Below are 13,175 nucleotides of genomic sequence, written 5' to 3'. Positions count from 1 at the left end.
GTGGGGCAGGGGAGGCATGAGAAGGGCACAGGAATTCTAAAGAAAATTGGTCTTCAATATTGAATCAGCTGCCATTGCACCCAAGCGTGGGGCTGGATATGTTACGTTATCTCATCTACTCTTTACTATAACCCTGACAGAGCTGTATTTTTATCTTCATTTCATAAGTGATAAAAGTTGGCTTTACAGAGACCAGATAGCTTTTACAAGTCACATGGCTACTAAGTAGCACAGCTGGAATTCAAACCAGGGACTATCTCTTCCAAAGCCCATCATCTTTTTTTTTTTTTTAATCATGTTTTAAATTTTTTTCCCCACATTTTATTTATTTTTGAGAGACAGAGAGAGACAGAGCATGAGCAAGGGAAGGGCAGAGAGAGAGGGAGACACAGAATCCAAAGCAGGCTCCAGGCTCTGAGCTGTCAGCACAGAGCCCGATGTGGGGCTCGAACCCACGAACCATGAGATCATGACCTGAGCCAAAGTCAGTTGCTTAACTGACTGAGCCACACAGGCGCCCCAAGCCCATCATCTTTTGACTTTATCACTCTTTATCCAGTTAGCTAGTATTCACTCAAGGTTTATTTTTCACTGAGCTCTTAAATATCTACATCTCTGTGACATGGGGGAGAAAACACTTTTGCGGACTCTTTATGACACTAGTACAACATAATACCCTTTTGATATATGACTTACTAACAAACAACTAGTACATGATTTGTTCTGAGAAGCAATTCTATACCCTGAGTAAGACCAGGTGCAGTCTTCTTTAAAGTTATCATAATGCATTAGTGACATGCGGTGGATGTTTTGAGAGCATGCTAAAGCTTTGGAATATGTCAGCAAATGAAGACAAATGAAGGTAATACTGGGTGCCCCCAATTTTGTGGATAAATGCCCATAGCAGACATAGGCATGTTCATAATTCCATGGCCCCCAAAGCCCTGGGGAAGTTCCAAAATGATGCCTGGTCTCCTGAGTCAGAAAGAAAGGGACTGAGGCTGGGTTCTATTCTAGAGGGAGATGGGGAGAATCCTGGGCTGCCACCCTCTGTTCTCTTTGTGAAGTGGTGTATGAAGTATTTGCTCTGAGTGAAGGATGTGAGACAAAGATGAGGGAACTTAGAGAGTTATGGCAGAGGTTAAATGGGCTTGGATTCACTGTCTTGGGGAATGAGAGAAAGGACTGACTGATGACGGTGGGACTAGAATGTAAGCTCCATGAGATCAAGGAATTTTTCTCCCGGGTATCTCCTTGCTGTTAGCACATAGTAGATCTCAATATATATTTGTGGAATGAGCAAACTTGAAAGTATTTTTTTATGTTTATTTATTTTTTAGAAAGAGAAAGACAGGGCATGAGCAGGGGAGGGGCTGAGAGAGAGGGAGACACAGAGTCTGAAGTAGGCTCTAGGCTCTGAGCTGGACACTGGGCTCTAACTCATGAATGGTGAGATCAGGATCTGAGCCAAAGTTGGATGCTTAATTGACTGAGCCACCCAGGTGCCCTGGAAGAAATTCTTGAATTGATTTTATACATCATAGTATCCACAATATAATTTTAGAAATAAATTAAATTCCATGAATAGTATTTCAATGAAATTGGCAACATCTCATGCCATATCATCTCTCATGTTCTTCTTAATGCCAACCAAAGAGTCTTCGTGCAGTTGAGGTCTGGACAAAATGACTATCAAGGGTGAATTATAGGTGTAAAGATCAGCGTGATGATTACCTGTATAGGGTGGTTACAGGTCGCCTTCTCAAGCTTTGCCCTGGTGATGCTGAAGAGGTTAGTGAGTGTTCTGAAAGATTGTATGTAGATGAGTCTGAGGTCCTTTGGGAACACAGCTAGCCATTCTGCAGGCTCTGACCTGACATTTAACTTTTCTTCTCTAAAGGCCAGTGTTTCTCAGATGCTGCATCTGAACTATTCTTTTTCTTGTTCTAGAGCTTCTTAGTGCTCTGTGTTTTCTTCTTTTCTCTGAGGAGTTTCTAGCAAGATTCCAGAGGGTTGTCCTATCTTCCCTCCAACAGTTGCCCCAAAGTCTCAGGGCATTGTTTTGCAGGAGACTCTTAACTTCTGTAGGAAGCACTCACCTGGCCTAGAGATGTTGCATTGTGGTGATTTTAGGACTTGAGGTCTACCTTCTTCCTGGCTCCTCAACCTCTGGACCTCATCAACCTCCGGACCTCATCAGCCTTCGTGGCCTCCATTCCCTTAAGGCACCAGTTCCTGTGTTCAGCTCCTGCTTCTGCCAGTGGCAGTAGGAAGAAGGGGGACAGCAATGTGGTGTATCAGACAAGTTTAAGCTTTCAAATTGTACTTGCAAACTTGACAAAGCACTTTATAATCTTCATATAAAACCAAGTTTAAAGCAAAGACTCTATTCTCATCTTCAAAGCTGAATCACAACCAATTACTTTTATTTTATTTTCAAATTTTTAATTTACATTCTGGTTACTTAGTATATGGTGCAATACTGGTTTCAGGAGTAGAATTCAGTGATTCATCACTTACATACAATACCCAGTACTCATTACAAGTGCCCTCCTAATGCCCATCACCCATTTAGCTCATCACCCACACACCTCCCTCCATCAGTTTTTTCCATATCTTTAAGTCTCTTAATGGTTTGTTTCTCTTTTTCTTTTTTTCTCCTTCCCATATGTTCATCTGTTGTGTTTCTTAAATTCCACATATGAGTGGGGCGCCTGGGTGGCTCAGTCGGTTAAGTGTCTGACTTCGGCTCAGGTCATGATCTCATGGTCCATGAGTTCGAGCCCCACGTCGGGCTCTGTGCTGACAGCTCAGAGCCTGGAGCCTGCTTCAGATTCTGTGTCTCCCTCTCTCTCTGAACCTCCCCTGTTCATGCTCTGTCTCTGTCTGTCTCAAAAATAAATAAAACATTAGAAAAAATTTAAAAAAAATTCCACATATGAGTGAAATCATATGGTATTTGTCTTTCTCTGACTCACTTATTTCACTTAGCAAAATACACTCTAGCTCCATCTACATCACTGCAAGTGGGAAGATTTCATTATTTTAGATGGCTGAGTCATATTTCACCTTCATTATATGCATGTGTGTTATTTCATTATATGTATGTATGTGTGTTTGTATTCATATACACACACATACCACATCTTCTTTATCCATTCATCAGTTGATGGACAGTTGGGCTCAATCTCATGATGCATGAGATCATGACCTGAGCTGAAATCAAGAGTCGGGCGCTTGACCAACTCAGCCACCCAGGCACCCCCTTTTATTTTACTGTTTATTTTATTTGGGGTCTTTTGGGGTTCCATACAAACTTGAGGATTGTTTGTTCTAGCTCTGTGAAAAATGCTGGTGGTATTTTGATAGGGATTACATTAAATGTGTAGATCGCTTTGGGTAGTATGGACATTTTAACAATGTTTGTTCTTCCAATCCATGAGTATGGAATGCTTTTCCATTTCTTTGTGTCCTCTTCAATTTCTTCCATTATTGTTCTATAGTTTTTAGAGCACAGATCTTTTACCTCTTTCATTAGGTTTATTCCTAGGTATCTTATTGCAATTGTCTGGGTGCAATTGCAAATGGGATCAATCCCTTTTCTGCTGCCTCACTACTGGTGTACAGAAATGCAACAGATTTCTATATGTTTGATTTTATACTTTGCAACTTTGCTGAATTCATGTAATTAGTCCTAGCAATTTTTTGCTGGAGTCTTTTGGGTTTTCTACATACAGTATCATGTCATCTGCAAATAAATTACTTTCATTTCAAACAACAAATTCATCTTTTGCAGTATCCAGGATACCTCACTAATCCATTTCAGGTTTTCAGTATGGTACAGATCTGTCTACATTTGTAAACAAAAGACTTAGCTGCAAGAGAAATGAAGAAAAGAACTAGGCCTGCAGTTTGGAGTTACATTCAAAAATCATGAAGCCAGAATTCATTTTAAACAAGTTTCTGCTAGATAGTATGGGTTCGGTGTGATTACTAGTTCTGGGAACCCATTATGAAACAAATAAAAGTTAAACATTGCCCTGGAAAATTGATACAGTGAGTTGAATTCATTTATCTATTGAACAGCAAATAGGGCTCAATTTTGGCAGGAAGAGTAGGATATCTGGGGAGAGGATGTTATCCCAAGGATGTAGGTGAGAACACATTATGTTAAGAAAAGTAAAAGGTACAGAGATGGAATCTTACACAATTATTCAGAGTGTGGCAGACTTATGTTATGTCAGTTTAGCTCAGCTGGAACTGAATTTCACAAAATCCCCTTGCCTGCATAGTTTCTGGTTGGCATGAAGTAGCAGCCACACTCCTTTTGCATGCAGAAGGTGAAGGCAGGCAGTGAGGCTCCTGGTAGCTTACACACGCTTGTGTAACCAGCTGCTTGCTGGCTTCCCACCTGGGGGGTAGCACCCCCTCCTCTGGGTCCTGCACCTCCGGCCAGATCCTCATTTGGCTTCTCTGGCTCCTGGGCTAGGTGCAGATTTAGTTCCATAATGAAGGTCACTAGCTTCCTCCCATTATCCATGTGGCAGGAGGAGAGGCAGGAAGAGACTGCCATGGATGTTAAAAGCCTGCCCTCATGGGCTCCAGTCACCTCAGCTTTGTAGGTTCCTGTTCCTCCTCTCTTCCCTTCACATCTGATCTCCTTTTCTACTGCCTGCCTTGTGGATTTCCACCAGATCCAGAAGGAAACATCTTATATAATAGTTTAACCATATCCCACAACTGTGTAAGGCCTAGTCACCATTATAGATCCCTTATTTATAATGTATATTTTGGAGGTTTTGTGTTTCTCTGATCACAGTCCTGGTTAAACACAGGGTGACATTATTAGAATGGGGAAAATTGGGAAGATCATTGGATAAATCATCTGTAATTTCTCAGAAGAAAGGCAATGACTTTGACTAAGCTCTTGTTGGCATAAAGTTCTCCACGGTGCTCAACAAGGTAAACCAATGTTTTTTAAGACCTTCGGTATCTTCATATAACTTTATACATGCTATTAAAGTTGTTAGTCACACACTTTTATTTTTTTTATTTTTATTTTTTAATTTTTTTTAGTGTTTACTTATTTTTGAGAGACAGAGAGAGACAGCATGAGCGGGAGAGGGCAGAGAGAGAGAGAGAGGGAGACCCAGAATATGAAGCAGGCTCCAGGCTCTGAGCTGTCAGCCCAGAGCCCGATGTGGGCTTGAACTCACAGAATGCGAGATCATGACTTGAGCCGAAGTCGGACGCTCAACCGACTGAGCCACCCAGGCGCCCCACACACTTTTAGATCATACACAATAGATTATATTTATGGCTAACATTTCAAATATATCCAGTGTTTGACATTATCTAGGTGATACCGCCATTCTTAGTAGCTGATGTTCAATATTTAAGATTCTGCTTTTTATACCACTCTTGATGTGTATTTGTATCTGTGACCTGACTTTTTTCTCAAAATAATTCTGAGAGGTCAGAAAAGAGCCAGTAAGAAGTTGGGGTTTGACACAGAAGAAGAGGACAAACATTTCCGAAGCCCACGCTGTCACATTTGCACTTTATAATTTCAATTGATTTTCACAAACCTTTCTGGTCAGTTTCTTATTCCTATTTTGAAGTTGGGCACTGAGAATCAGAGAATAAAGTGTCTTGTTCAACATCTCACACCTAACAAAAAACTGCTTTTCCTTAAAAGTGAGTGAAACCATAACCATACCAATGGAAAAATTGGAATAACCTTTAGAACCCGAAAACTTTCAGGTGCTATGCATCAATAAAAGTAGGAAGATAAGAAGCAAACAGAACCATATAACAAGGATTCAGTATTTGACATGTGGGCACAGCAACAAAAAACAGTGATAAACATTTTCATCTCTCGATAATAAAAGCTTTGCTGGTAGTAAACTATTTACAGTATACTTAATACATCAGAAAGCTGTTACATTTTTAATATGTAAAATGAATAAAATGGAAAAAAAATGCCCAAGCTAGAGTTAAACACTAGGCCACAAAACTTCCAAGTGTCATCTAATGACTAGGGAGGAAGTGTGTATTTTAATGAAAAAAATCCCCAACGTATAACACCTAGAATTTTCATTTCAGCAATTGTCCCTTTAATATTGAGACCCTTTGTCTATTCCAGAGGGGTAATGGCAGGTAGAATTTTACCTGAAATCCCCTTAAGTTTCCAGTTCTCATGGTTACTTCCTCCTCAAATTTCTTTCAACACTAATCAATGGCACCTCGTTACAATCTCAGTGAAAGTTTGAACAAAAGGACCCATTTCCCAATGGTTGTAAAAATAAATGAAACATGAGGGGAAGTTACACTTTATACCGAAGTAGAGTCACAGAATTGTAGTGGCATTGAAGACTGATTCCCTATCTTTTACAAGTGACTTCACTGAAAATCAGAGAAGTTTTAGTCATTAACTTAAAAAGTGAGTTCAGGTTTATGGACGCACTAAACGTACACAATTTTGTGAGGAATTTTTTAAAAAAATAAAATCAAAATACAAAATTACATATAGGACTTTGGGTGTGGCTCATGAAAATGAGGGTTTAACATTCCAACCAGATCTGAATGAGGTGAAATCCAACTTGAAAAAGCAAAAGCCAAAAGTGTTCAACAAGCTGGTACCTGGAAGTGCACGGAAGCAGAGGGGCATCAGGAACAACCGGAACCAGAAACATGAACCTCACTGGGATTGTTTCTGTCTCTGTTTCTCTCCATAGGTAGGCCTTATTCCTTCTCACTGTAAACCAGCACTCTTCAGAAGCAGGCAAATATGGCTACTGATAGTTCTTAAATTACCTATCATACAGTTTCAACCACTGAGATGCCAAGAGGCTCTCTGGGCCAAATCCAATGCTAGAGAAGGACCTTAGTTGATCTGGTTGGGTCCAAGTTAACTGCTGTCAGTGGAGCTGAGTCTTATAAAAACATGGAGATAACCACAGGCACACGCTCAGCATAGAAAAGAATCTGTGCCAAGAAGAATCTGGAAAGACAAAACAACCCTCCATAAATTATTTGCTCAATGCTGAATAGCTAATAAGAAGTATATTCAGAATCATAAACTAAGGGTTCATTTCTAGAACATTTTTTTCTCTAAATATTACAGCAGATACTAAAAAAATTAATTTTCCTGGCTCAGAATTTTTGTTTTCTTGGCATAGAAAATTATCAGAATACACAAACCAAAATAAGACCCAACAAAAATAAGCTTAATTTTTTCATTCAAAGCAATTTAGAGTTCCTCTGAATGAGCATTATACACATCGATTCTCATTTAGAGACTTATTAAGAAAACACGACATTTGGGTTAAGCATATATTATCTATTAACTTATACTAGAAACTTCCTTCTTTCTGCTATTCTGATGTAATTTGTTTACTTATTATCTCTTTATCATAGATATAGAATAGATGAAAAAGTGCTAATTGGCTGTGCTCTGTGATAAATGAAAGATTCTTGCACAGTGCTTTGATATGTAAATAGCATAACTACAAGTTTATTAAAGCCACCTTTTTTTAGAACAAATAGCATATTGCTAAACATTTCAGACCAAAAAGTTCCTGCATAAGGAAGTCGCTATTGATTTATATTTCCTAGTTAAGTAATTCTCTATCGATTTATATTTCTTTGCCTGAGACAAAGTGCCTCAATCACTGGAAAAATTAAAAGGAGGAGAATTGAAAATGGGAAGTTTTGACACAATATATTACAATAGAAAGAAAACCCCAGGCCTTTCCTTTTCTTTCTTTAACTAAGCTTTAGCAGCATCTTTTTATTTTAATTTTTAAATTAATAAATTTCCATTGTTCTTGATTAGTTCCAAGAATTCTTCTCTACCTGGAAACATGACGTATGTTGAAGGCAATCCTGGAAAGGATTTGTAATAGTGCCTTAACCATGCCACTATGCTTAAGATGAGAAAAGATGGAGCTTGAAAACAAGTAATGGATTTCAGAGTTCAGCTCTTTCCTACCAGTGAGACTTTCTCTGGATTAGACTCAGCCTTACAGTCTGGTGAGGCATGGCCAAGGCTACATCTGTTGTACTGTGTGCTGTTAGGCAAGAGCAAAAAGTCTCAATTCAGAAGCTGGAGAAAAGAGTAGGATACTAAAACCAAGGGCAGCAGACGCCAAACCAAACTGAAGGCCTATGAATTATCTTCTAGATGAGTAAGAGAGCAACATCTGTTCATACTCATAAATCAAATCCTGCCCAGCAGGCTCAGGGCATGGGGTTCCTTCCACAGAAGCACAGGATGGGACACATGAAGAGAATGGATGACAGTGTGATCCTTCACACTGATGTGCCATAGAGCAACAGTAAATAAGGTGTCCAGGAAACAGGGGCCCACAGAACTGTGAGCCAGTCAGAAACCAGAACTGAGTGCATACTACCTGGTAAATTCTATTGGCACAAGATAGGGAGCCAATTTAAAAGCAAAGCCACAAAGTGCAAGTTTGCCAGATTCTTTAAAATACAATTATAATCACTGATCAAGGGACGGATTTAACATAAACAACTTGGAGAAGACTCCTGATCATATTTGAACATTTTAAATTTCACCTACCTACACAATAGCATTACCTTCAGGATGTTGTCTTTTAATAAAAAGCCTTTTCCCCCCTCTCACACTTAGAAGAATATGTTGTTTGTCATTTGTGCATATTGTATCTTTGTTTTTTCTTGAATTGCTCTGTTTTCTTTTCTGATATCATACTAAGTGATCATGATTTAGAATAATATGACAGATGTGTTTAGTGTGGCAGAAAGTCTCCATTTTTCACTCCAAGTTTACTTTTCACCTATCTCAGCCTTAACCTGTGCCCAAGAAGAATGACCTCCACCAACTGGGTCTCCTGAGCTCTCTTGCCCTCTGGCTTCCAGTTGGGTTTGGCCATTAAGAAGTACAGACATGAAGAGCACCTGGGTGGCTCAGTCAGTTAATTAAGCATCCAACTTCAGCTTAGGTCATGATCTCATGGTTGGTGAATTTGATCCCCATTTTGGGCTCACTGCTATCGGCCTGTCAGTGCAGAGCCCACTTTGGATCTTCTCTCCCCCTCTCTTGGTCCCTTCCCCACTTGTGCTTTCCCAAAAATAAACATTTACAAAAAGAAGAAGAAGAAGAAGAAGAAGAAGAAGAAGAAGAAGAAGAAGAAGAAGAAAAAGAAAAAGAAGAAGAAGGAGGAGGAGGAGTAGGGGAGGAGCAGGGGGAGGAGGAGGGGGAGGAGGAGGGGGAGGAGAAGGAGAACGAGAAGGAGAAGGAGAAGGAGAAGGAGAAGGAGAAGGAGAAGGAGAGAATTAAGATCAGATAATAAGAGAAGAGACAGGTAGGAGTATTTTACTCTTACTCTCTTCCAACCAGACAGTAGTTTAGCAGGGGTTGTGTTCCTCTTGAGTGAGTATCTCAGATGGCCCCTGTCAGATGGCTGCAGCTTTCTCCAGATTCCAGAGGTAGTCTCTTTGACCTTGTTTGTGTCATCTTGATGGTGGGAGTAGCTTCCTGTCACTGCTAGTCTTAGAGGGCTTTGCTACCCTTTTTGAATCACTTAACCTTGCGACACCTTGGTACAGATGCTCTTTATTATATTTTCTTAAATTATTCTTATATGTGTAACATCTCCTTTTCTTCTAGAACTCTCATTAATATAGTTAGCAAAGAAATATCATTTACAGGGCACCTGGGTGGTTCAGTTGTTTGAGCGTCCAACTCTTGATTCTGGCTTGGGTCATCATCCCAGGGTCATGGGATCGACCCCCACAGCAGGCTACACTGAGTGTGGAGCCTGTTTGAGATTCTCTTTCCCTTTACCCCTCTCCTGCTTGCACGTGCTCTCTCTCTCTCAAATAAATAAATAAAAATTTTAAGAAGTATCATTTACCACAATACCCAATCTGAAGAAGCATCAATCTATTACAAGCAAAGTCAATGCAAAGTACAAGGACAATCATCCCACAGATGAGAGGGAAGATTTCCAGAAAGCAGTATGGTGTAGTGGAGGAGTACCTTGTTTTTCATACCAGGGTTCAAATTCTGGTTCTGCCTCTTGCTAGATCCACGAACTAGAACAAATCTTTTAGTTTCTCAAAATCTGTTTTTCTTAATAAGACGAGACTAATAATAACATCTCTCTCATAAATTTGTTGCGAAGATTCAACAAGATAATTTGGTTTAATTTCATAGTATGACGTTGGCATTAAGACTGATAGCCTGGCATCTATGATGGAAGCCATGTTTTTAAAATGATGCTTCCAGGGATGAGACATCAACTGAGAAGTATAATCTAAACACTTAAAGGATGACTTATAGTGTCCTATGCTAAGAAACATCCATAGCGCTACTTTACTCAGTTTATTAACTGCTACCAAACAATAATATGCAACATCCTGGATTACCATCTAGTCTCAAATCCGATAAAATTCCCAGCCTTGAAAATCCCCTTCCTCTATGCTCAAAAGATACAGCCTAGAGGTGAAGATGTTAAAGATGGTGGCAATGATGAGATCTCTTACTGAGATTAATTACTGACATTCACTCTTACTGAGACTAACTATATGATAGCGCTGACCATTCTAAGAATGTGATACATTTTAAATCTTTCAAGCCTCATAACAGGTAACGTATATCATTATTTTCTCATTTTACAGGAAGAGCAATTGAGGCAAAGATTAAATAACCTGCCCATGGTCACATCTAGTAACTGGCGGAAAGGAAGTTTGAACCCTGGAGCCGAGGCTTCAACACCCATGTGCTAAAGCACCCAGCTATACTGCCTCACCTGGCAATTTCTACCCCATTTTTTGATGCTATGGACATCTGGGTTCCATCTTCAGGAATACAAACATTTAACTTAGAATTATAACACCACTGACAAATTTTTGTCAAGCAAGCACTTTGCAGAGCAAATATCATTAGGCCAGTTTAATTTATTATTGAATTTTCTATTCAGCACAGTTAAAACATTTTTATGTTTACTTTATTGAAATTATATTCATCGGGGTCTTTTTTCTGTAAACTGTACACTGAACATCTGATTTATTGGTCAGTCATTTTGTCCATATAAAATGTGACTGATTATAGCTCCTACCCAGAGTACTTTTCTTTTATGGTTATTATAATAGAGCTTCAACAGACCCACATCTAATTTACATGAATTCAATCAGCTTGGCCAAAAATTAAAATAAATCTAAGAGTTTCTGTGATTTCCCAAATCCACCTCCAAGGGATTTTCATACATGAAAAGGTTTCATACGTGGTGAGGATAGAAGTGAGTAGTGATTCCTCCAAGAAGAGATTAAGGAATTAACTTGGGGTGGGAAGAGGAGGGTGTTGATGAGAAACAGCTTATTAACGTAATCTCAAAATATCTCCCTACAAATCACAATTTGCAAAAGCTATAATTTGCTATACAGTGGAGAAATAAACAACACCTCAACCAACTGATGGAAATTAGCCTCATGAATATAGGACAGGCATGACGTGCCTACAGGTGTGATAGCCTAAGAAGGACAGGCAGCACTTAATTTAGCAATCCTGCCAAAAAATACATAACCAGAATCACATTATGGGGAGACACTAGGTAAACCGCCTTCAAAGGCAGTTTGTAAAACCACTGGCCTTTATTCTTCAAAATTATCAAGGTCCCGAAAGACAAAATAGGGTAAGGAGCCATTCCAAATTAAATAAGAATGATAACTAAGTGCAATACATGATCATAGTCTAGCTTCTGGAGAAAAACTGCTGCGAATGACATAATGGGGATAATCGACAAAACTGGAAATGAACTAGGGACGCCTGGGTGGCTCAGTCGGTTAAGCGACTGACATAATGGGGATAATCGACAAAACTGGAAATGAACTAGGGACGCCTGGGTGGCTCAGTCGGTTAAGCGTCCAACTTTGGCTCAGGTCATGATCTCACAGTTTGTGGGTTTGAGCCCCGCGTCCGGCTCTGTGCTGACAGCTCTGAGCCTGGAGCCTGGAGCCTGCTTTGGATTCTGTGTGTGTGTGTCTCTCTCTGCCCCTCCCCTGATCTCTCTCTCTCAAAAATAAATGAGGATTAAAAAAAGAAGAAGTGCTCAATTGAGGTGAAAGGTGGTTTTCTGATTTTAAAATTCATATCAGATTTTGGGGCTCGTGGTGGCTCAGTCGGTTGAGCCTCTGACTTCGGCTCAGGTGACGATCTCATGGCTTGTGAGTTCAAGCCCTGCGTTGGGCTCTGTGCTGACAGCTCAGGGCCTGGAGCCTCCTTTGGATTCTGTCTCCCTCTCTCTCTGTTCTTCCCCTGCTCTCACTCTGTCTCTCACTTTCTCAAAAATAAATAAAGATTAAAAAATTTTTTTTAAACAATTTAGACCTGCAAAAACTGATCTCGAAAAAGTGGACTTTCAGGGGCGTCTGGGTGGCGCAGTCGGTTAAGCGTCCGACTTCAGCCAGGTCACGATCTCGCGGTCCGTGAGTTCGAGCCCTGCGTCAGGCTCTGGGCTGATGGCTCAGAGCCTGGAGCCTGTTTCCTATTCTGTGTCTCCCTCTCTCTCTGCCCCTCCCCCGTTCATGCTCTGTCTCTCTCTGTCCCAAAAATAAATAAACGTTGAAAAAAAAAGAAAAAAAGAAAAAGTGGACTTTCTAGAAACGCACTGAAATAACACCTTCTAAGAACTGGTTTTAAGTAGTCTAAAATGAGTTGAAAATCATGTAGAGTAAAAATGACCCTGGAAAATCTCTAAATTGCCCATAAATGTAGAGTACACACATTTTTGGTAAATAGCCCTGTACAGTAATATGTATGTACAACTGGATAATGTATACAATATGCAATTTCATGGAAGGACCGTAATCAGCAGGTAAATAATTCAAGTATTTTGCAACACTTCCACAATTTTGTGAAAATTCCAAATTACAAGTTCTAGCATTATCATTATGTTCTACATTCAATTTTAACGGTTCTTCCAGTTTTGGTCACTGTTTCTTTAAGACCTTTAGTAATCCTTTTTTTGTTTTAAAGCTTTATCTTGGAATAATTTCTGATTTAGAGACAAGTTTCATGAAATTATAAAGAATATCTGTATTCCCTTTCTACAGATTCACTAATTTTGACTATTTTGCCACATTTGCTTTTTAATTCTCTCACTGTGTGTGTGTGTGCATACACACAC

The 13,175-nt window shown here is 39.7% G+C and overlaps 1 long non-coding RNA gene across 6 annotated transcripts in view; it reads right to left on the bottom strand.

The window, feature by feature from the left end:
• The window catches only part of LOC109496181, a 255,448-nt gene that overhangs the window by 38,560 nt on the left and 203,713 nt on the right, over positions 1-13,175 (bottom strand). For 5 of the 6 annotated variants that reach the window (XR_006592396.1, XR_006592395.1, XR_006592393.1 and 2 more), the window contains 2 exons: positions 6,643-7,003; positions 2,100-2,254 (listed from right to left, as the gene is read on the bottom strand). This is a non-coding gene — a long non-coding RNA (uncharacterized LOC109496181). The remainder of the gene's footprint in view (positions 1-2,099; positions 2,255-6,642; positions 7,004-13,175) is intronic. The other variant, XR_006592397.1, reaches the window with a different exon arrangement.

The sequence above is a fragment of the Felis catus genome, chromosome F2 (assembly GCF_018350175.1).
Source record: "Felis catus isolate Fca126 chromosome F2, F.catus_Fca126_mat1.0, whole genome shotgun sequence".
NCBI lineage: Eukaryota > Metazoa > Chordata > Mammalia > Carnivora > Felidae > Felis > Felis catus.
The sequence above is the reverse complement of the archived record's forward strand: the minus strand, read 5'-3'. Positions and strand labels throughout refer to the sequence as shown.